Source organism: Marmota monax, unplaced genomic scaffold, assembly GCF_021218885.2.
Source record: "Marmota monax isolate L192 unplaced genomic scaffold, Marmota_monax_Labrador192_F-V1.1 WCK01_AAM20220418_F8-fsc00054, whole genome shotgun sequence".
NCBI lineage: Eukaryota > Metazoa > Chordata > Mammalia > Rodentia > Sciuridae > Marmota > Marmota monax.
Window position 1 is genome coordinate 5,964,167 of NW_026692145.1, and position 24,225 is coordinate 5,988,391.

The 24,225-nt window shown below is 37.3% G+C and overlaps 1 long non-coding RNA gene across 1 annotated transcript in view; it reads left to right on the top strand.

Annotated features, from left to right (window-relative positions):
* LOC124109001 (uncharacterized) overlaps positions 1 to 21,023 on the top strand; it is a 302,970-nt gene extending 281,947 nt beyond the window's left edge. The window contains exon 8 of the long non-coding RNA XR_009224560.1: positions 20,910 to 21,023. This is a non-coding gene — a long non-coding RNA (uncharacterized LOC124109001). The remainder of the gene's footprint in view (positions 1 to 20,909) is intronic.
* Positions 21,024 to 24,225: the final 3,202 nt, after the last annotated feature.

Here is a 24,225-nt window from a genome sequence, read left to right on the forward strand (position 1 = left end):
GAAGTATACCAAAACAGTTCTGGTAGGAACATATTATGAACCTTTGGCAATATCTAGTTCTATACAGAAATTGACTAGAAAACATACAGAGGCTATAGTCATTCAATTGATTTGTTATTTGTAAAGTACTGGTGAGAATTTGGATATTTCTTAATGCAGTGTGTGTGTGTAGGTGTGGAATTTTAGAGTCACTATTGTCATTACTCTGTGTATCTAATGGTGTTAAAATTTTAAAAAATTAAAAGTATTCTGTTGCCTAAACTACTCATTTATTTGATTTGCTACTCTATATCTATTTGTCTTAGTCTGTAAGTGCATGGTCCTTTTTTCCTTATGACTCTCATATTTTTCTAGATGTTAGTTTTCAGAATTCTTTCAGATACATCTTCTTGTTTGAATTATACAATTGTCATGTTAATAAATGAGGCTCAGAAGACATTTAATGGATTGCCTGAGGTGACAGAGATAATTAGTGGTTGAGGTAGACTAGAAGTTGTAGTTCCTGACTTTTAATTCAGTGTTCTCTTTATTCATCCATAAGCACCATCTTATCCCCAGCATCAAACATAGTACATGCACATAGTAGGTGTCTAACTCAGTGTTTGTTCATTGGATGAAAGAGTAAATGTTAATTAAATTTAGCATTGAGTTATGAAATATTTGATAATAAATCATTGGTAATTAATGATTACCAATGCTTGGTCAAAATCAATATTTTATTTTAATGATGCACTAAGGATAATTCAAATGAACCACTGCAGTTAAGTTCCCTGAGGATAAACTAAAGTTCTATTGATTTTTCAGTAGATTCCAGGGATCATGATAGTTAAGTAATTCTTTTGATAAAAATTTATTACATTTTGGGGCTGGGGATGTGGCTCAAGCGGTAGCGCGCTCGCCTGCCATGCGCGCGGCCCGGGTTCGATCCTCAGCACCACATACAAACAAAGATGTTGTGTCCGCCGAAAACTAAAAAATAAATTTAAAATTCTCTCTCTCTCTCTCTCTTTAAAAAAATTTATTACATTTTGTTGAATAAGGAGGATGATCTGTGTCATAGAAGGAAGAATAGCAGATCTGGGGAATTGGATTCAACTCCCTACTCTGAAATATGCTAAATATTGTGAATTTGGGGGAAATTTTATAACTTTCTGACCCTCAATTTCTGCATTGATTAAAACATAGATAGTAATATAGGTATCAATAGAATTGCTGTGCAAATCAAATGAAATCATACATATGTGAAATATAATATGTCAAACAAATATTATTTGGGAATTTGGCTATTATATGATATCTTAGGTGAGATTAAAGAACATTCTGTAATAGCCATAATGTTGAGGAAACCATACAATTCCAATTACAAGGGTATTGCAACAAAAATGACCCATGAATTTTAAAATTGTGTCCAGAAAAGAAAAAGTTGGAAATGAGTAGTAACTCATTGTTACCAGACTTATAATACAGAATATTTCTTTGAGGTAGCCATCTCTTTCTTTTAATTCTCTGTTAGCAGCATTGCTTGAAACAGCTACACAGTGAACTGATTAAATGAGGATTTGTGGGAGATGAATTCATTTCCCATTTAGGCATCACTTTCTGAAATATAAATGCTTTGTTCAAAAGGCTCCAAAGGAGATGAGGCTTTGACATCTAATTTACATGTGTGAAAATCTGCAACAGTCAAGTCCAAGGGCTAAGAGAAATATATTTCTTGATTAGAATTTCTTAGTTTTCTTAGGTAGCTCAAATCCAGCCTATCAAACAATAAACTCATCATCTTTTCCTCAAACCAGCTCTCTTCTTTGTTTACTTGTTGCTGTTTCCAACAGTTTTTACAGGTGTCTTTTGATTTCACCTTCCCCTTCCTTCCATTCATCAAGACTGCTGTTATTTGATGGTGTCTTGTGTATGTATTTCCTCCTCTCAATGCTTTTTACTTTATACCCTTGTTGTTTTCTGCCTGTAGTCTCTGTCATCTCCTTTCCAGGTCAATCTGCCCAAACCACAGTTGTTCATTTAATCTCTCTGTGCATAAGCTTCCATTCCTTCCAGTTATGAATTAAATGGTCATACACTGCCATTCAAGGATAACACATGTTTTAGAATACATCTTGCCCTTTCCTATCTCTGTGACTTTGTTCAAAGGTTTCCTTCCCTATGGAAGTATCTTATATATCTCCATTCAACAATAAACCTACTGTCTTTTAGACTGATGGCATTTCCTTATATATGTGCTCTAGAGTTATATGCCACAGGATTGAATCATGGCTCTACTACTCCTGAATGAGTTATCTCATATGCTTTATGACCTTGTGCAAGTTATGTAACCTCTGAGTCTCAGTTTTCTAATCTGGAAAATAGGGTTAGCCCTGTAAAGTAGTTGCCGTGAGGAGTAAATTACATGAAAGAGTTATCACTCACTAAGCATGTATTAAATACTCAATAATAAATAGTTGTTTTCATTATTGTTATCCCTGACAGAGAAGACATAACTCCCCTCTGAATTCCTAACCTTCTTTGTATCGCTCAGGATATTTGTCTCATATGGCTTATAGTTATTTTTGCTTATGTCCCCCTACCCAAGAGGATGCAGTCTCTTTGAGATTATGAAAGTTATTGTGCATTTCTATATGGAGTTGTGTGCATAGCAGGTGTTCAATAAATGTTTGCTGAATGAATTCAAGATATTTGTAAAAATGGGGCCATCTCCTCTTCCTTTTCCCTTCATTTTTTTGAAGAACAATATTTGTACTAATGACATTGTATGCAATGAAATTAGAGGTACTCATAGCACTTCTTAAGAAACAATGGGGAAAGTCCAGCTATTTTTGAATATGAAAAAAATGAAATAATAAAGATATTTAAACCATACTGCAGCATTTCTTAGAGTTAGCAATTGTTGAGAATCTGGTCCCCAGGCCTGTTAATACTACTATGTTATACACTTAATTATGTACTCAGTTTCTTGTTAACATACATCAGATGCAACAGAAAACTCTTCATTCATATTATACTTATGCACATAGAGAAATACTTAACATAAAATATAAAATAATTGTGTATTTAGTGACCTATATTTAGATAAACTTAGATTCCATACTTTTTTCTTTTTTATTCTAGCTTGATTTAAACAACTCTCCAGAGAACTATGCAAATCATGCCCTGTTTCTGGGCATTTTCTGAAATGGGAAAATGGAGACAGAGGGTGTTAAAAATAACTGCCCTCCTACTTGTCGCTGCCCAAGCTGTGTATAATGGGGAAGGGGTGGAGATCACCCTATAATATGATTAGAAAGCATTCTGACTGTCTGGGCTCAGAGGCAGTGCTGATGACGGTGATTCTGGGAGACCAAGAAGGGGAGAATTACATAAGAATGGGGTAGAAAAATGAGAAGACAGGTGAATCCTGATGTGCTTTTGCATGACATTGCTTTGCACAACTAGATGAGCTGTCTTCCCAGTCCATTTCTGTTTCTCATGGCCCATACTCCATTCAGAACCCAGATGTCAGGTACTCTATCTGCCTGCCTGTGGGAAAATCACACCCACCTGAATAGAATGCTGCCATTTCTAATGTGGGGGATGTAATGATTTTCAAACAGGCTTGGGAAACTTAGAAAAGGGATTGAGTTGAAGGGATATAATGAGAGAATAACTTAAATCATGTGTCCTGCTTTCAGTCATGTTTGGATTTTTTTTTTTTGTTAATGTCAATGACCATACCCTCACAAGCAATACCATCTGATCTGTATTATTCTTTCAGTCAAATGCTCTGCACACAGTAAGTGCTCGGTATTGGTTGTTGACTCTGGTCTGTTTCACTAGAATGCTGTTCTATGATCCAAGTTTCTATTGAAACTTGCTACAATGGGTTTGATTGTCCCCTTGGAAGAATGACTGCAATCAATGTGTAAACTGATGGTGTGCCCACCTCCTGAGATAAAATTGATGACAACCATGCTGTGTTCCAGGGAAAAATGAATGCAGTCCTCCTCTAGCCCAATAAACTATGGTATTTTGCTCCCAGCACTTCCTTACACATGAATGAATCAAGAAAGGTTGCACCAAAAAAGAAAACAATCCATTGATCCATATTTATAAGCATTATATCATAAAATGTTTCAATTTCTTTATCTTTTGTTAAGAAGAATTGCATCATAACAAATTAGAGAAAATTCAATTGGCTTTGCCCAATTTTATGTAGAGTCTCAAATTAGGTTTTGAGCATTTGCAGAGCAATAGCTTAAGATTGATAGATGGAAATCTGATAATCCACAAACGTGACCCAGCACAATATTGTCTTAATTTGCTTTGTGAGGATTAATTCAACTATTTTCTCCTTTCATGGCAGTGAATATACAGTGTGGTACAAATAATGCCCTGTAAACAAATTCTGAGCTTTCTTAATCTTTGCAAATATCTTGAGTTGACCTTTTATCTTGGTGTCCTTTAGCAAGTTCTAGGATGTGGCCCAAAAGTATGTGGAAAACCATGGAAGAAAGGAGACTCCAATCAAAGAGAATAATGGTCCATTAGAACAAGAGTTCATTTCAGGAGTTTCATTTTTCTCTGGTATTTTAAATACAGTTTTGATGATTTGTTGATAGGTTTTCCTAGTCTTGGCCACAAGAACTGAAATACCAGAACTGAATTCTACTGTAATGAAATGTGTTATAATAAAACTTCCTGTGTTTAATGTGACTCTGAAATTCTATTACAGCAAATGCAAGTAATAATCATGTCAACAGAAAAAAAAATTGGATTGGTAGCTTGGCTCTGGTCATAAATCTCATTTAGGAAATGTTCTTTCACTGGGCTTCATAGCCTCTCCAAGAGCAGTGGTTTGGGGCAAGGCCATGTTGAATATCTGAGAAAAGCCAGCCCTGAACCTTCTCCCCACACATGTGTAGAATTTTGTTTGTATCTTTTGGAGTTTACAGATCTTTTGCAGTTTAGCCACTAGAGGTCCGTGCTTAAAAAAAAAAAAAAATCTCTCTCTGAGAAGAAAGCCAGAAGAGAGTAGTGGCTGCTTCACCATAGTCAAAGAGATTATAAAACAGTTTTTCAAAGATCTTATCAAATAGAGCTCATAAACTCTGAGATAACACAGTGAGAGAAGCAGGCACCACATAAAAATCTCTTCCTTTCCCCACTGTTACCCCATGTTTCTTAGTTTAGCAGTCAGTGTTCTATTTCAATTTTTTAGGATTCTCCAATTTTATGAGCATCCTGTTAATTAGCCATGTGGTTTCTATAAGATTGTTCCCATAGCATTGGTGGTCTCTATTTGTGGCTGCCAGAAAACCCTTACTTTTATGATATATTCTTACACAAAGAAAGAGCAACTAAAAAGTATTGGATAATGTGTGGTCATGGGGTAGATGAGATTGACAATAGGAGTTCATAGAAAAGTGTTCAGTTCCCATCCTAATCCAACCCAAAGGGACTGAATATTTGTGGTATGCTTTATAAAAGCAGCATGTTACGAAGTACTATTATAATTTAAAGCTTTGTGTTGCTATACCAGGGATTTGGTTCCTATGGGGCTACTAAAAATTTATTTAAGTAAAACTTGATTGGGATTTAGATCCATTTATTTTTCTTAATTGTGATAGGTGATTATGGATTCTTATGTAATGGAATATAAGTAAAATACTTGGAAGTAAAAAAAGGGAGGTTATCTTAGAATCTAAAGTTTAGGTACTCAAAATGATCTAGGAGAATGCTCATAGATGGGGAAGGAAGGATTTTTCCCAAGGTGGATCAAAACAAGGTGAGCTTGAGATGAAGGTTGAGCTGTGATATAGCACAGTGTTTTGTACAGCATGAAAGCCATCCAACTGTGAGTACTGCCCTGAGTGCAACTCAACAACATTTGACATGTCTCTACATCACCTTCTCTGAACTTCTAGATCAAATGGGTCCCTCAATTATCTGAATCAAAGTAAATTTTCCTGATGGGTGGTAGTAGGGTATGTGATTGAAAAACGTGGGCTTTGATCAATTCCAAGTTCTGTCACTTAATGAACTTTATTTAATGACTCTGTGTATCAGTTTTTTCTTGTGTAAAATGGGGATATTGATTATATCCATTCCATAGGGTTACTGGCAAAATTACATGTGTTAATATGTATAAATCACTTAAACTCAGCATAAATTAATTCTACAAATAAATGGTAGAAAATGTTAGTTTAACTCTTTATTATATGTACTATAGTAACAATAGCCTTTTGCATTTAGCCAATGTAATGGGTTCTAATGATTCACTTAAGACATCATGAGTACATTGAAAACAAGGATAGTGACTTCTTCCTGTTTGTTGTTATTGTGATATGTAGCATAGTATCTAAAAGGAATTGGCACTCAATTATCAGTGTGTCTGCTTTAGAAAAATTTTCATCCATAGAGTGATAAGAGCCACAGTTTTAGATTGAGAAGGACAATAAAATATTAGTTGGCTTTGCCCAATTTTATGTATTAGTTGACTGTTGTTCATGATTATTAGTTTTAGTCAGCTTTTTTGATGCTGTGACTAAAGGACCCAAGCAGCACAATTGTAGAGAGGGTTCAAGGTTTCAGAGGTCTGAATCCATAGAAGCCCTACACCATGCCTCAGGGCTCCAGGTGAGGCTGAAAATCCTGGCAGAAGAGTGTGCAGAAGGGAATAGCTCACATGATAATCAGCAAGCAGAGAGAGAGAGAGACTCCACTCTCCAGATACAAAATATATACCCTATACCAACACCCCAAAGAACCATCTCCTCCAGCCACACCCCACCTGTCCCCAGTCACCACTCAGTTAATCCCATCAGGATTAATTCACTGATTAGGTTAAGGCTATAACCCAATTATTTCTTCTCCAAATCTTCTTGCATTGTCTTATATATGAGTTTTGGGGGATGCCACGTCTAAACCTTAACAAATATAAATTGTAAATAGTGTTGTTTTTGTGTTTATGTATTTTGTTTGTTTGTTTGTAGTTTTTCTCTTTTGTAGTTTTCTGGCTTGCAAAATAACTATCAGGGAAGAACTGGTTCCCTAAGTACTCTATTTTTCATTTAGATGCCTGGATAGGGATCACTGATGCTAAGACTGATGACACTGAAACTCCACAAAATCCTCTGGCAGCAGAAGTAAAATAAGCTTTATTCAACAACTAATCAAGACATGGTGAAGGACTATAGGACTAATGCTTGTCATACATACATGCCTGCACATGTATAATACATGTGCATATATATGTATTTTATATATATATATATATATATATATATATATACACACACACACACACACACAAACATGTGTGCATATAGTTTTCATATTATCTCAATTTTATTATGAAATACAGCATGCTTACAGAAAACTGGCAAATGGATTTTCAGAAAAAAATGATTTTAGGTTAAACATTATTTATTTAATACATTTAATTAAACTTGACCTCCTGTCTCTTATATATTAACAACTATTTTTGTTACATTGAAATTCTCATGTTAAATGTTGGTCCCATGTGCATTAAATGTGTTTTAAGTGTCCGAGCTCTATAGTTTCTACTGGCTATGCTCAGACTTTGGAGCTGAGTGCTATCTCCTACCCCCAGGAGGTCTTTTTACATTTCCTGGTTCAAGTTGTGAAGCTGAGGGCACACCTTCTGCATTTTTCCTGGTCACTTCAAATTCCATCAATACCTTTCCATCTGGCAGAGGTCTGTAGTGGTGTGGGCCAGGAAAAAAAATTCTATTCATCTTCTTTTCCTGTCCAGGCAATTATTGACCTTCTTTCAATCCTTCTCTTTGATGGTATTTAACCTTGTCCCCCACATGGTTCGCTGTCTGATTTCTGATTTTTTAACAGGCACTTAGTACTGCTGCTTTTCAACAACACTTTTGCACTTTAGAGATTGCCAAGTTAGTTCAGCTTTTTTCTTTCCTAATTTGGACTTCTAACAATCCTCTTTTCAGATTCTGGGGTTGCTACAGCTGTGGTTTTGCACACAATTTGAGTAAATTCAGTTCAAACAAACCCTAACTGTTTGAATTTGGTCAAGTATGTATAGCTTTTTTCTTCTTCTTTTTTTTAAGCTCACCTTCTGATTCTAAGTAGTCAATTAGACTAGATTTTGAATTAGCATTTTTTTTGGGGGGTGGTATAATGTTAACCAACAGAGAGATCCCTGTGAATACTTAAACACTTTAAAGAAATATTTTTTTTCAGGGAACTTTAGTGTCTTATCCATATATCTTTTGCTAAGGCTAATCATTAAAAAATAAGCTCACCTCTCTTTCTTAAATGTGTAATCATCCATAAATAAATAAAATAATATTGGGTTCCTCAAAGATAAATTTGATTTTTACACATGGTATTAGTTGTGTTCTATGTTGGGCAAATAGTTTTTTTTTTTTTTTTTTGAGAGAGAGAGAGAGAGAGAGAATTTTTTAATATTTTATTTTTTAGTTTTTGGTGGACACAACATCTTTATTTTATTTTTTTGTGGTGCTGAGGATTGAACCCAGCACCCCGCGCATGCCAGGTGAGCACGCTACAGCTTGAGCCACATCCCCAGCCCCAAATAGTTTTTTTAAATATTTATTTTTTAGTTGTACACAATACCTTTATTTTGTTTATTTATTTTTATGTGGTGCTGAGGATCGAACCCAGGGCCTTGCATGTGCTAGGCAAGCGCTCTACCACTGAGCCACAACCCTAGCCCAAAGGCAAATAGTTTTAATACTGACCTATATTTAAGGTTCATCATCCTGGTTAAATTCATAAGGATAGTAATAATAGCCATCTACTTATTGAGCATTTATAATATTCTCAACATCATATGTCCTAGTTTGTATTATAGCAGAATAGTATAGGATAATTAATCAAGTACAGGGATTCATTACTCACATTTATAGAGCTGGGCTATCCAAAATCAATGTGTTGGTAGGTTTTGTGTCTAGGGAGGGTCCAATCTCTCCTTCCAAGATGTAGTATCCTCTGGAGTGAAGGAATGCTCTTCTTTACATGATATAAGAGAAAAAAGTAAAACCATTCTTACAAGTCCTTTTAAATTAATCAATTAATTTAGCAGCACTGGGAATTGAACCCAGGGTTTGCTCTATAACTGAGCTACATACCCAGCCCTTTTAATTTTTGAGACAGGGTTTCACTAAGTTGCTGAGTCTGTCCTCTAACTTGCAATCCTCCTGTCTTAGCCTCTCAATTAACTTAGAATATAAGCATGCATCATTACACCCAGTTATGAACTTTATTTATGATGGCATTAACCCATTTATGGGAAAAACCCTCATGACCTAAATACCTACCATTAGGCCCCACCTTCCACTCCCAACATTGTTGCACTGGGGATTATTTTACCAACATATGAATTCTGGAGGACAAATTTAGACCATAGCAATGCACTAGGAGCTTTATCTACATTGCTTTATTTAATCCTCCCAATCATCCTGCAAACTGGGTGTAACTATAATGACTATTTTACTGTCAAAACATAGTGGTTAAATAGCTTCTTAGCACTATATAGCTATGTTCACACACAAGTGAACAGGAGGCTCTCCCTCATGGCTCCCTCATTTTAGTCCTTGGGGCTTATGCTTTAAACTTCTGTTGGTTTTGACACGGGAATGAACCAAACACTTTTATTTTAGCCTTTCATAGCATAGACTTTAGGGTCTCCATGACTGGCTGTGATCTGCTTCTATTCCACAAAGCATGTCCTGCTATCCTGTATGTTTTCTTTTGGATTTTTATCTACTGGTCATCCCCCAGTTTGACATTTGTACTTATGTCTTAAATAATAACACAATGCAATCCTAAATTCATTAGTAATGGAGAAAGGCTACTCAGAGCTCAGCCTCTCTTCTTTGTCCACATGGGGGAAAGAAAAGATACCTTTGCTGGAGTTCAAGTAGCATGAGGACCAGAGAATACAGTGACATCTTCAGATTTTTCTCTTCTGGGCAATTGTCATTACTCCACAGAACATACTTTACCTTTTACAAGTGCTGCCTTGAAATTGTACTGTGATCTTAGGCTAACCACATACAGGCAGAATGTGCAGAAAGCACCGTAATTATTTGGACAAGGACACATTATATCTTATGAAGAATCCTACATTTCTGTTCAATGCATCACCATTGAAGGGTATTCCAAAGAGAGAGCTTGGCCTTTTGGATACTATACCACTTGAAAAAAAATGTTTACAACAGTCTTATAAGTATAGCCTTCACAAAAACCCAAGCCAGAGATAATGTGACACAGGAGGGACATTTTTGATAAGTTCAAAAGAATATTTAGATTCCAGACATTAGGGTACTAAACAAATCTAGATAGGGTGCTATAGTGAAGGTCTTTGAACACCTGAAATATGAGGCCACTGAATGTTTGGAGTTAAAGTAGAAGATCAACAAAGCCCCAAGATGTTTACATCCAATTACTCTTGGGCTGTCGGCCCTATTCAAACTATTATGGACCAAGGCAACCAAACAACAAACACCTCCAGACACAGGAGAATCAGAGTTGAATATCTGTCATGGGGCAATAGTCTAAAGGCTGCCAGTTTGGTCTCTGGCTCCATGCTTTTATTAAAAACAGGTTACCTACCTCATGACTTCTCTCCCTCTTTACAATTGGTACTTATCACTCTACATTTCCTTAAGTGAGTGCATTATCTCAGGCTGTGCCACCATGGCCACCATTTCCTCTTCAGAGCAGGTAGTGACTTTATTAATGTAGATCCGTTATAAAAACTTAATGAGGCTATCTATCAAGAGTAATGTAATAAATTTGCTTACTTACAGATTTAGTGGACCTTCTCTCTGTATGTGTGTGTGTGTGTGTGTGTGTGTTACTTATTAATATGATTTTATTATGGGCCTTACTTCCTTGAAAAATGTATTATTCTACAAAGGGGACAGAAAGGCTCCCAAGAAAAGTATGGGCATACTGTAAGTGAAGAAAATTCTTTTGGGGATTTTTAAGCATCATCTTAAACCTGATTATTGTGGGTGCTGGAGGAGAGCTGATGGGAAATAATATTGCCTTAGGACAAATTACCTTCAGGAATTTGGCAGACTGAATCACAGAGTGGAGAATGCAAGGCCTGCAATATGCAACATTTTTTGTAGGGCTCCCCGTCACCATACCACATCATGTATCATTCAAGTATTTATTCTAAAAATATATACAGAGAACTTGCCATGTATAAAGAACCGTGCAAAGCATCAAAATCTTGCCTGTTTGGACTATAAGAAGAATTCATCTGATCTCAGCAGGTAAGTCATGCTGATTTCTGGCAGAGAATGCAAGGAAGCAATGCTAAAGCCAGATATGATCCCTCTCCTAATAAAGCTTTAGTCTACTGGGGGAGAAAGGCATGGAAATAAACAATTGCAATACTAGATAACAGCTATTTTTGGACATGTGGCCAAAGTGGTACACAAATATATAAATGAGCAGGCTATTCAGGAGGTAATAATGCCAATGAAAAGTTGATGAAAAAACGTTATTATATCTAGGTCTTGAAGAAATATGTTTAGCTCATTGGACACAAAAGCTGATAAAGGCATTTCTGTTAGAGACAAATATGAACATTCACAGCATATTGGTAAATTGGTAATGTCATGGTATATATAGCCTATAGGGTACTTGAATGACAGTGGCCAGGATGAGGCTGATAAGAGAAACAGGGATCAGAACAAGTAGAACCATATGGGAAAAGTTAAAGTCCTTGAATGTTCTCTTAGGAACAATTGGAAGTTTTTGAAATGTTTTAAGCAGGACAGTGATATTCCTATTATGGATGGTCAAGACTCACTACAGCCCTCATACAGCTACTCCTACCATGATTAAATATACCTTACTGTGGTTTCTCTGAAACCCCCAAACAAGATTGCTCTCATAGATATTTCATTGTTCATGTCCCTGCTTCCATCCCCACCAAACATGTGGGTACCTGTCATGCCTGGGCTCCTTATAGTGATAGGTCTACATTTACCATTGATTTGATTCTTCTGGAACCATAGTCCATTGAATCTGGAAAGGACCTAAAGAGAGGACAAGTGGAAAGGACTAACATTAGGGATTGCTTAATATGTGCCAGTAAATTGTGCCTGCTTTTTTTTTGTCATATATCCTCAGTGCTTAACATTCAGTAGAAACTCAATAAATATTAGCTATCATTGTTATCATCATATTGCCTTTCATATCTCTCACAAGTCTTTGAGATAGATGCTATTATTATTTCTATTTTGTATATGGTAAAACTGAGGTCCAGAGCTCAGAACACTTCTGAAACAAGGAATTTCTATTAAGTAGGTAGGTGAATGTTTACTGTAATAACAAAGGAGCAAAAAATAAATGAAGAGAGACATGTCTTTGCCAGTATATATTCATTGATACTTGGGATCCAAGCACTATTTCTTTATTTGAGGAGAACTTTCTAATTTAACATTTTTATTTTATTTGGTTCCAGAAGGTCTTCAGAGGGAAATGACTGGGATAGTCATTTTGGTGCCAATATGCTTGTGGTTAAACTCTGAGTAGTGTTTTTCAAATTCTCAGCTGTGATTCACACCCAAGCAATGTATTTTATCTTGTGACCTAGTATTGTGACCTGTATTATATATTGTGATACACACACACACACACATATATATACATACACATACACACACACGGAGTTAATTGAAACAAGTTATAATAAATGAAGCTTAACTGTACCTTATGGGTCACATTCTTAGATTTTTGTATCCTTCCAGTCTATCCTTTCAATCTCCCTTTTGACCTTAGGAGGTATAATATTTGTCTTTGATTTCACAGGACTGATAGGCCTATTGAGATTTTGGGGTCTCTCTGATCCCTACAAAATCTCCATATTTACTTGCTAAGGCTTGAAATCTCTTTATAAACTCTCAAGCTTTTTATGGAATGAAAGGCCTAAAAGGTAAAGCCTATAAGCAAGGGATCACTAGCATGGGCAAAATTCAGTACAAGATTCAGAAGAAGGATATTGGTTCCTTTTCTGTTTGCATAAGGAGGAGGTTAGCCATTTGGTAAGATACTTAACAGCTTAACATGTTCCGTTTTTAATATTAGTTTTGCATAACTTAATGTGCTCCAGTTACTATGCTGATGGGTTTTTTTTTTGTATATTTTTACTTGTCAATGGACCTTTATTTTACTTATTTATATGTGGTGCTGAGAATTGAACCCAGTCCCCCACACAGGATAGGCAAGTACTCTACCACTGAGCCACAACCCCAGCCCCTATGTTAGTGTTTTATATGCATTATGATACTTAGTCCTCACAGCAGCTGGATGAGATAGATTTGAGTATTAACATTTTGCATGGGATCCATTCCATTCCATTCCATTCCATTCCACTTAAAATTACTAGTCCTAACTTTTATTTTCTTAAAAAAATCTCTGCTTAAACTGTCTTGTATTAGTTTTATATAAAGCTAGAAACTCAAAGGGTCCTCATCTAGGTAGGAAGTTATCTGTTCTGAATGTAGGAATTGTGTTGCCTACAAAACCCAGCTGGAGTCTTTAACTCCTTTTCAATCAGTAGCCCGTCCACTTTGCCAAGCATGCACAGGAAACACACAGAAAATCATATTAAAGCAGCATGGGCAAATATGTATATAAACTTCTATGTAAGAGATAATGTTGCTGCACTCAGTTGATGTCAGGGGTACATCCATCAAATGCAGTTTTCGGAGGGAAATCAAATCCAAAAGTTATATCTGAAAGGTAGGCACAAGTATAAGTAGTTACTAGCTATTCTTTCCTTTAGCATAAAGTAGGATCTGTAATTAAAACGAAGAATAATTAAGTTCTTTGGCCTTATGTTCTTTGTCTCTGGATTCCTGATCCTCCCTTGCACTGCCTCATGCTAGAATATTGTGGGTATTTAAGAGTGGAATGTAGGGGCTGGGGTTGTGGCTCAGTGTTAGAATGCTCGCCTATCATGCATGAGGCACTGGATTCGATCCTCAGCCCCACATAAATATAAAATAAAGATATTATGTCCACCCTAAAATAAAAATTTAAAAAAAGAGTGGAATGTATACTACCAGTCTCATTGCACTCAATGAAGGCATTTATAGATTTCAAGGCCTGACTCCATCCATGTCCTACATTATATATTTTTAGATGGTATTTTACCTTATAGGATTTTTTTACAACTTTCTTTCTTTCTTTCTTTCTTTCTTTCTTTCTTTCTTTCTTTCTTTCTTTCTTTCTTTCTTTCTTTCTTTCTATGTGGTGCTGAGGAATGAACCCAGTGCCTCACACATGCTAGGCAAATGCTCTACCACAGCTACAACCCAGCCCCTACATTATATTTTAAATAGCACAAGTCTCATATGTGAAGAGGGAGGCCTCATCAGGACTCAAGATCTTTGAATTTTTGTAGGGCTCTGGAGGCTGTGACAGTGTCTCTTCATATCCCCCTGGATACTGCTATTAAGAAAACCTCTGGCAACGAATCTCCATTATTTGGGTGATGTTGATTAAAAGTCAAAACAGCTAAGCCTACATAAGGCATATGAAACAGTTTGCATTTCAATCTTAAGACATAAATACCTTTGTCAGTGGCTTCTCTTTTTGCATTTCTCACATCCTATTTTAATCCCCCCTTCAGCTGGATGATATTTTATGACCTGGGCTACTGGGAATGTGTCCTTTTTCTGGATCCATACTTTTGTGATAATTTATACACTCCCATCCTATAAAGTCTCTTGGACATCTTACTGAATGGGTAACCTCCACCTTATGCAAACAGGAAAGGAACCCATGTCCTTCGTTTGAATCTCAAATTGACTGGGAAAAGTTTGCCCATGTTAGTGATCCCTTGCTTATAGGCATTTGCCTTTTAGGCCTTTCATTCCATATAAAGCTTACAGTTTATAAAGAGATTTCAGGCCTTAGCAAGCAAATATGGAGATTTTGTAGGGATCAGAGAGACCCCCAAATCTCAATAGACCCATCAATCCTGTGAAATCAAAGACAAATATTAGATCTCCTAAGGTGAGAGGAGAGATTGGAAGGATAGCCTGTGATTGATCCTGACCTTCCCACCTCCCACCACTCCTTCCCCTCCCTTGGTACACTACTATTCTAAGAATGATAAGCCTATTGTTGGCTCTGTAGAGATTGCTGGAAGTCAGATCTTAATAGGGTGCCAGGAGTGGGGGAAAGAATACATTCTGACTTTCTCTAAGATCAGAAGCCCCCTGTGTTCCAACAGAGCACTGTCAAAGCATCTTTCCCCAGAGCACTAAATTCACCCAACCTCTCCTTCATATTTGTACATATTTTCTGGCACCAGATTTGTTTACCATTTACTTTGTTCTTTCTTTCTGACAGTGAGATGTGTTTTATGCTTCTTTGTGCTAGTTTTACATGTTGTTGTTATTGTTGGACAAGGAAGGCCTTTATTTACTCTTTGGTAATCCCTCCTTTATTCCAAGTATTTTTCCTGAATGCTTAATGGGATTCCTAGCCTCAGTAGGCCGACTATTCAATTGTTAGATGGCTTCATAGCTCAGTTAGGTTTTGTTAACCTCATTTTTTAAAAACTTTATTTTATTTATTTATTTTTATGTAGTGCTAAGGATTGAACCCAGTGCCTCACACATGCTAGGCAAATGCTCTACCACTGAGTCACAACCCCAACCCATCATTAACCTCATTTTTGAGGGACAGAAAATTTGCTGAATAGCCTAAGATGTTCGGTTTTTAATATTGGTTTTGCATAATTTATTGTGCGCCAGTTACTATGTGTTTTACATGCACCATGTCACTTAATCCTCATAGCAGCTGGATGAAATAGGTTTGAGCATTAACATCCTGTTTTAAATTGGAAGGAACTCAGAGGGGTTAATGATCATGCCCAAGGTCATGCAGAAAGTTTGACTCCTGATTCTAATAAGACTGGGCATATGTAGGAGCAGATGTAAGGAATGCTTGGACTTAATCACTGAAATAATGATTTGAAACAGATATACCAATGGCCCAGAGAAAATGTAATTAATGATAATAGCATGTGGTGTTGTATGCAGTGAGGCTAGGACTTGGAGAAGTTCTTTGCCCACTAGCCAGGGATAGGTTACACTGAGGTATCCATACCTTTTTACCTGCTGCCTTGGAAGGAGCTTTTCTACATTTGTCCCAGCTGATGTCTTCAAGCAAATGTTTCTGTTTGGCTCAGTTTGTGGCCAATGTTGCAAAAACTTGGTTGTGCATGTGGTATGCACATGCCCATTGACCTCAGGTGCTCCTTCCCCTCACCAGGTGTACTCAATCTGTAGGCTTCATCTTGTCTACTTACCTAGCTACACTGGGCACTAACTTTCCTAAATTTCTCCTCATGTTGTGCCTCTTACCTCCCAGATATATGTTACTGCCTAGCCCTCATGTTAGTTCATTTCTCTTGTTATCTTCGTTCTCTTAGGAAGCCTAGGTATTACAGAATCTTTTCTTCAAAATACCTGGACACATTATTCCTTGAACTATGGGTTTAAGTATTGTCATTTCCTGAATATTTCTGGTATTATGGCCATTCTGTAGACCTCAACTTCCATCCTTTGTAAGATGGCAATGCCAGTTCAAATGAAGCCAAAGTTTAAAAAATTAATGAGCACCCCTCCTATTCTTCAGTTCAATCATTTTTATGCCAAGTCACATAGCTAAATCATTTCCCTTGTCCTCAAACTTTTTGTTTCAGCCTTTTCTACTTTTTTTCCTGAGATCCTGGCATGCCTTGTGGTCAAGTTTCCTTACATGAGCACTGTTGGTTGAACTCAAATGCTTACTTCTTTAGCACTGTGCTATGAACAACTTACCTAAAGGGCAAGAAGGCTCCCCTGCATCAACAATAATGTAGACTGTGAATCAAAACAATTTATTTCCTAGAGCTCAACAGCTGAGTTTTCACTGCAAGTGCAGAAAAGGGTAGAGAAATAACTCAGCTTTCTCTGCTTCATCTGACTTTCAAGCAGCACATTAATATGGCTAGTTAGTGCTTTCCAGTTTATGCCATCAACATTGTAAATTCAGTAGCTTAAGTCTCACAGTGGTTTTGGTATAAGCCTTTAATCTTAGTAATGATTCCTTGATCAGCTGTGGCCCTTCCAATACAGAGGTCATTAGAGGTCCCTGTTGAGAACTCCCCAGCTGTTTCAGTTCAGTTCATGTATATTTATTTACATGGCTTTTGAACCACATTTGGGTATGCAGGAGCACAGCTCCTTTTAGAGGTTGGTGTTCCAGATCATTTCCTGAAAGTGCAGTGGAGCTGGGAAAAAAATCAAACCCAAGGCACCCTGTTTGAGATGCATTGCTTGAGATGAGACTGGCACCCTGCTTTTAACTACTTCAGGGTTAATGACAGTCCTGCCAGAACCTCTTTGTTGCCTTCAAAAAGGCCAATTGGAAACCTAAAAAAGGCCATTTTCCAAGTAGGATATCATTGTGTTGGCAAAGGCAGGACATTTAGACAAGGAAATCAAAATGATCTACTGAAAAGTGAAAAATGCAGTCAAATTGGTCTTTTGACATTACTAAGACCAGAATAAAATGTGCTAGCTTGAAGTATCAGGCCAAAAAGGTTTGCATTTGTAGACTTCATAGTGATCAATGTCATGTCATAGCTGACCATTGCAGAAAAAGATCCATTTGGAAGAACTTGTGAAAGACCTGCAGCATCAAATGGCACCTGAGTGGATTTTTAAGGATTTATGTACTTCTCTTAGGAATGTAAAAGTATATAGCAATGCGCTCCTAGAGGTGAAAAGGATGTTAGAGATTATCTGAATCAATCTCCCAAATTTACAAGATGACAGGTCTAAAGATGGGAAGCTGCTTGCTGAAATTCACACAGTGAGTTAGTGCAGAGTCAAGACTAAACTATAGGTTATGATTAGAGCAGTTCAGTATCCCATCCCCATTTGAAAACTATAGATAGATTAGTGGCAAATTTCACATCTCAGTGCTCCAAATTATCAAGTCAGCAAAGCTTTGAAGTCAGGCATGGGATAGCCCTGATCTACTGGTAAGTAATTATGTGAACTTGACTAAATTACTTAAAGTCTCTGGTACTCAATTTCTGCAGTTGTGAAACAGGGATAAAGATAACTATGTTAAAAGGTAATTCTGGGGTTAAATGTGATAGCATGTATAAATTGCCTAGTGTCATACATAGCTAGTCAGTGATCAAGAAAATGAAGCTGAGGTTATTGACATTGTTATTATTTCCAAAGGAGTCCTCTGAAACACCAAGTTTCCTTTCTTTAATTTTTTCTTTGTTTTTATGTCATTGACTATTGGACTAGAGGTCATAAGCAGGCACAGATTTTTAAGTCTCTATCAGTTGAGACTAGAGCCCAAATGAGAACAAAGCTGCTGTGATTGTATTGTGTTACAGGAAGGAAATATAATTTGATTTACCAAAAATCAATTTAGAAAACTCATCTCAAACCTACCTGCATAAAGCCAGGCACATCTGCACAGCAGTAACAACACATAGAGGCATTTCTGCTGAAAAAGTGTCTTCTAGTAAAGTGGAAAGAATGTACACAGTCTTAGCCTCCAGCTGGGTAGCAAATTTCAGAATATTTCCTGAACAAAGGCTAGTAAGCATGAGGTATGTCATGTTTGATCATTAGGTAGTTCAGCTGGAAAAAAAGTAACATACACCAAGACAGCAAGGGCTGTCAGATACTCCGTGTGGTGCTTGCAGAATTGGGGTTCTTTTATTTGCTTTTTCCGATTCTCAACTGAACTTCCTTCAGTTATCCACAGAATGACCTCAGGGACACCCAGCTGGATTTTATCTCATCTCTTTCCATTAGCTCTCCCATCCTGCCACCAGCTTTTCTTTTCCTTAGTGATCAATAGTGAGATCTCTTTCTATGACAAATAACAAAGCCCTCAGCATTGCCATTTTTTTTTCTAGTGGCTGTGGCTGCCTCAGCCCCAGGCCAGGAAGCCAGAATTGTGGCTATTGATTTGATTACAGCTCTGAGAAGGAAGGGGGGATGAAAGCTTCTTGTACTTCTGTTAGATTAGGAACTAGTTGCCATAACTAATCTGGAGCCTGAGTACAACCCTGAATAATTGATAAAGACAGGAATTGAGATATTTATGGAAAAAAAGTCAAATTCCTGTATTGTATCCAATGACTTCTACTTCCAATGATGGTTACTAAGCAGTTCCTTAAAGTTTGACTTAAGAAGTATCCATGATTAATTTCTCTTTGGACTGTAATTCAAACTAGACACTTTTGAATGTCCCATTAAAAACATGTTCACTGTCTGAAGCACTGGGATGCTAGAGACAGAGGACTTGTGTTCACTTGGGAGTGTAAGAAGTAGGGCAAGTCTGCTCCTCATCCACCTCCAATATAATACCCAATATAATACCCTCCAATACCTCCAATATAATACCTCCAATATAATACCCAAGAAGATATTGTCACAGCAGCTTCTCCACAAAGGGGCAAATGAATAGCAGAAATGAAATCCCATGTCCAATCTCTAAGGAGATTCAGATGGGGAAAAAAAAAAAACAACAGAGGTTTCTTGGAACTAGTTTATTTAGGGCCAAGGTTTCAGAGAAGGAAGAAAGTCCTATCTGGGCCTCTAGTTGACCATCTGTATGAGAGATGGTTCAAGTGATCCCTGAGGTTCTGGTGAGCCGTAACATGTTATATATCCTATTATAATAGCCACCATTTACTGAGGGATTATTATGTGCTAGGCAGCATGCTAAGCACTTTGCATATCTAATCTCATTTAATCCTTAAACAACTCAATGAAGAAGCTACCATTTCCATTTTAAAAACAAGGAAATTGGAGCTCTGAGAAGCAATTTTCCTAAGCTAGTAGATGGCAAAGTTGGGATTTAAATTCAGTCCTCCTTGACTTTAAAGACAGAATCAGTTCCTGGCTTCATAGAGTTCTCAGCCTTGTGTATCTTAATTGGCTAAACCATTAGATCCCCTCTTCATTTCTCGCATGATAGTCCTCACTGGATATCAAATGGCACTGTGAAAGACATGAGCCTTCCTGAGCTATATCCTCATCCAGATTTCCTTACCTCAAAGAGATCTGATATCCACAAACCAATTAACTGCTATTACATGAGATTCTGAGTTACGTGATAAAAAATTATTAGGTCAAGAGACCTAAGGGTACAGATTGGTGTCAGACCACTTGCCTAGTATACGCAGGGCCTTAGGTTTGATCGCCAACACTGCAAAAACAACAACAAAGAAAACAAACAACAGGAACAGTTCTAACAGAATGAGCCTGGGGAGCAGAGATACTTTGATTAGGGGTAGCCAGTCTTTGATGGGGATCTTTAATGGAATGCCCTGAGTGATAGAGATAAAAGTTAAGGGGCTGGGGTTGTGGGTCAGCAGTAGAGTGGTCACCTAGCATGTGCAAGGCACTGGATTAGGTCCTCAGCACCACATAAAAATAAATAAATAAAATAAAGGTATTGTGTCCATCTGCAACTAAAACATTAAAAAAAATGTTAACTCGGAGGACACGGAAAGGTATAGAAGCTATCTTACTCTAACTGCTGTAACAAAAAATTCCCACCTCTCTTTTTTTTAAGAGAGAGAGAGAGAGAGAGAGAGAGAGAGAGAAAAAGAGAGAGAGAGACAGAGAGTCACACACACAGAGAGAATTTTTTAAATATTTATTTTTCAGTTTTCAGTGGACACAACATCTTTATTTTATTTGTATGTGGTGCTGAGGATCGACCCCAGTGCCCAGCGCATGCCAGGCGAGCGTGCTACCGCTTGAGCCACATCCCCAGCCCTCCCACCTCTCTTTTGCATAATACATTAAAACTGTATGTCTTTTTCATATCACTGTCTTCTATAGGACTGCAGGAATGATTGACTCCACTCAGCCATCAGAGTCTCAGCTTCCTTCCATCAAGTCACTATGTCATCTTCTAGGGCCTCAGTTTCTTCCACTGGATCCTTCTAGCAACAAATGGGAGGATACACAGAAGACATATCAATTCTTTGGTTCAGGGTGAGTGAAATCAGTATTACTCATTGCTGAAAGTTGGTTACAAGGTCCCCTCTACATGTAAGGGGTTTGGGAAGAATAGTCCAGTGGTGTACCAAAGAAGAGAACAGAGATTTTGGTGGACCCATAGCATTGTGTCTGACTTAGGAGGAAAGAGAAGATAGGGAGAAGGCACAATGAAGGTGAAAATGGCCTACAACAGTAACCATTACTTCATTCTTTTTGTTTTGCTATCAAGATCTGGGGGAGCTTATGCAATAACAGGACTACAATGTTACCCAACACCAGATGGCATCATTCACATTATAGTCTACATGAATGACACCTCTAGAGCACAATCATATGTCTTTGTCTTTAAAAAATGATTTGGGGTTGCTTGGCATTCTTGGGGGATACAGATGCTCAAAGCACAACCTTTGGACTTTTTCAAAGATGTAATTGGAAAGCAGAATATAAAGAGGCAGAGAGCACTAGTGCTACAGTGACAGGATTTGATTTAAGACCAGTGAGACAGATGGTGGTATGTTTTCTTAGAAGCAAACCAGGAAACAACAGATTTGCAAACAAATTTTAACTGCCATCATTCTTCTAATACCCCACATGAGCAACACAAGCCACTGTGAAGCACAGTGCTTCCTGAAGGCAGTTGTCTTTCCAGTGTTTTCCTTCCTGCCTATTCAGAAGGGGAAGAGGTCTGTGTCAGTGTCAAGGAAATAATTCCACCTTTAATAGTACTGAAACTGTAACCTTTACTCTCGTCTCTGAGTAACTGGAATAAGTTCTATCTATAATAGAGGAGCATAGGAAATAGTCAAGTTGATTTACTTACTGGGGGTTATGAGATGGGTTCTGGTCTGGATCTGAATTGAACGACTGAGCAAACCCAAGTTTCTCTAATATGAGAAACACTTTTATGCTTAGACTGGCTTTAATCATAGTGGGATATTTTAAATAACTGCTTACCTTAGAACAAGAGAAATCAAAAGCACAACTTGTAAGTAATTTGCCTTTCTTCCTGATTGGCCTGTACTCTGATAGATCATTTAAAGCCTGCCATATGTCTGATGGAACGAGTGTTTCTAAATCTTTGCTGTATCACTTATTTGCCATGAAGTTGAGCCACCACAATTTCCCTTTGGCCCATAGTGATTTCAGACTCCAGTTTTCATGAAATACATTTCAATGAATATACTGGCTATAGTTGTACAGAGCACATTTTTTGGATATTTAAGTTTGGAATTTTATCAATCAGGTCATTCCTGCCTCTGGTTTATCTAGTGGGATCTTTAGGGAATATGGAGACAGTTAGGAAGCTGTCAGTGAGAGCAGGTGAAGTACAGGCAGGTGCCTCTGTTTGTACTTTGCAAGTATCCCCAAAATAGACTTTACTTTCCACAGCTCTGCCCAGGTATTATTGTATTTTTAATCATAACAGCTTGCCAATTAGGATTTCTGCCCTCTCTTTTTCCATGCATTCTAAATAATATTGCCAGATTATTTTAAAGATGCAGTGCTACTTCTGCCATTCCTCTGCTCAAAATTCTTAAAGGACCAAAAAAATCCAAAGTAATAAAACTAAATTTTTTGGCTATACATTCAAGGTTCTCTATGTTTGGGTCTCTAATTGCCTTTTTATTTTTACCTTTCTGACCCTCCTTATAACAAACTGAGAGCTTACCATAAGATGCCCTGTGTTTTCTTACTTTCATGCCTTTGCTCTGTCTCAATCACTCTTCTCTCTCTCCCCTGTCTCTCTAATCATTACCTGGGAAATCTACTCATTCTTTAACTCTCAGTTCAAATTTTACCTGATCTTTGAAGCTTAAGTACCTCTCCAAGTGAAAAGGAATCACTCCTATGCATGCCTAGAGCATATTTCTGGTGCCCATATTTGACATTTATGCTATTCTGCCTCAAGTGTTAGTTTGTTATTTACAAGTATGTCACCACTAGTCTGAGAAAACCCCTCAAATACAAGGGCTGTGTCTTTTTCATCTCTATATGTTCTATAGACAGTGCAGTATCTGGCAGAGAGGAGGTGTGTGAAGAATACTTGGTGACTTAAATTAATCACTTATTTAGTTTTTTTCCCTGTGATAAAAGTGATGATAGCTTCCTTATTGTGGGCACCAACTTAATTTATGCCAGTGGGGTAAGAAGCAGGGGGTCAAGCTACTCCCTTTCTGTATTGAAGCAATCAAGCTGAAAACCAAAGTTGGTGAATGCTTAACCTTTCTCCAAAAAGCCATCGGCAGTATTTATCATAAAGTTATAAGAACAGGTTGGTATGTTAGAATGTGGGGTTTGGAGAAAAGTTGAGTCAGAGTATATGTCCATCACTGAAAAGGGAAAAGGTTTAGAACAGCCATAAGAGCCTGCAGATTTACCCAATGATCATATGTGTGTATATATATGCATACACATATGTATACATAAAGTTGAAATTTACTGTGGTGTATTCATATGTGTATATAGAATAGTTTGGTCAAATTCATTTCACCATCCTCCCTTTCTCCCACCCCTCCTCCCCCCTCAAGCCACTTCCAAGTATACCTCATAACTTGCCAAGTTTCATTTTGTTTCTATCTTCATTTCTTTCCTCAGGATCAAACATATATCCCATGCTTTGTACCTGTAATATAAGTTGTGCTGTTATTTATATCTAGTTGGGGTGACAGGATACGTACCTAAGAAGATAGATATCACAATATATAGCATATGAATTAATAATAAAAGAAGTCTGGAGCCAGCTGGCTGGCTTTGAATCATCACTGCATTACTTACTAGCTGGGGAATCCTAGAAAAGTTATTTTACTGTCTGAAATTCAAATTGCTCATATGCAAAAATGCATAACAATAATAGTAGTGTCTAACTTAAAACAACACTGTGACAGTTAAATAAAGATAAAAAGAGTACTTACAAGTGTTACTGTTGTTATTATTATATAAGATCACAAAAAGGGCTGGGGATGTGGCTCAAGCAGTAGCGCGCTCGCCTGGCATGCGTGCGGCCCGGGTTCGATCCTCAGCACCACGTACAAATAAAGATGTTGTGTCCACTGAGAACTAAAAAATAAATATTAAAATTCTCTCTCTCTCTCTCTCTTTTAAAAAAAAGATCACAAAAATAAAATGGCTTCGGATGTGGCTTAGTGATAGAGCA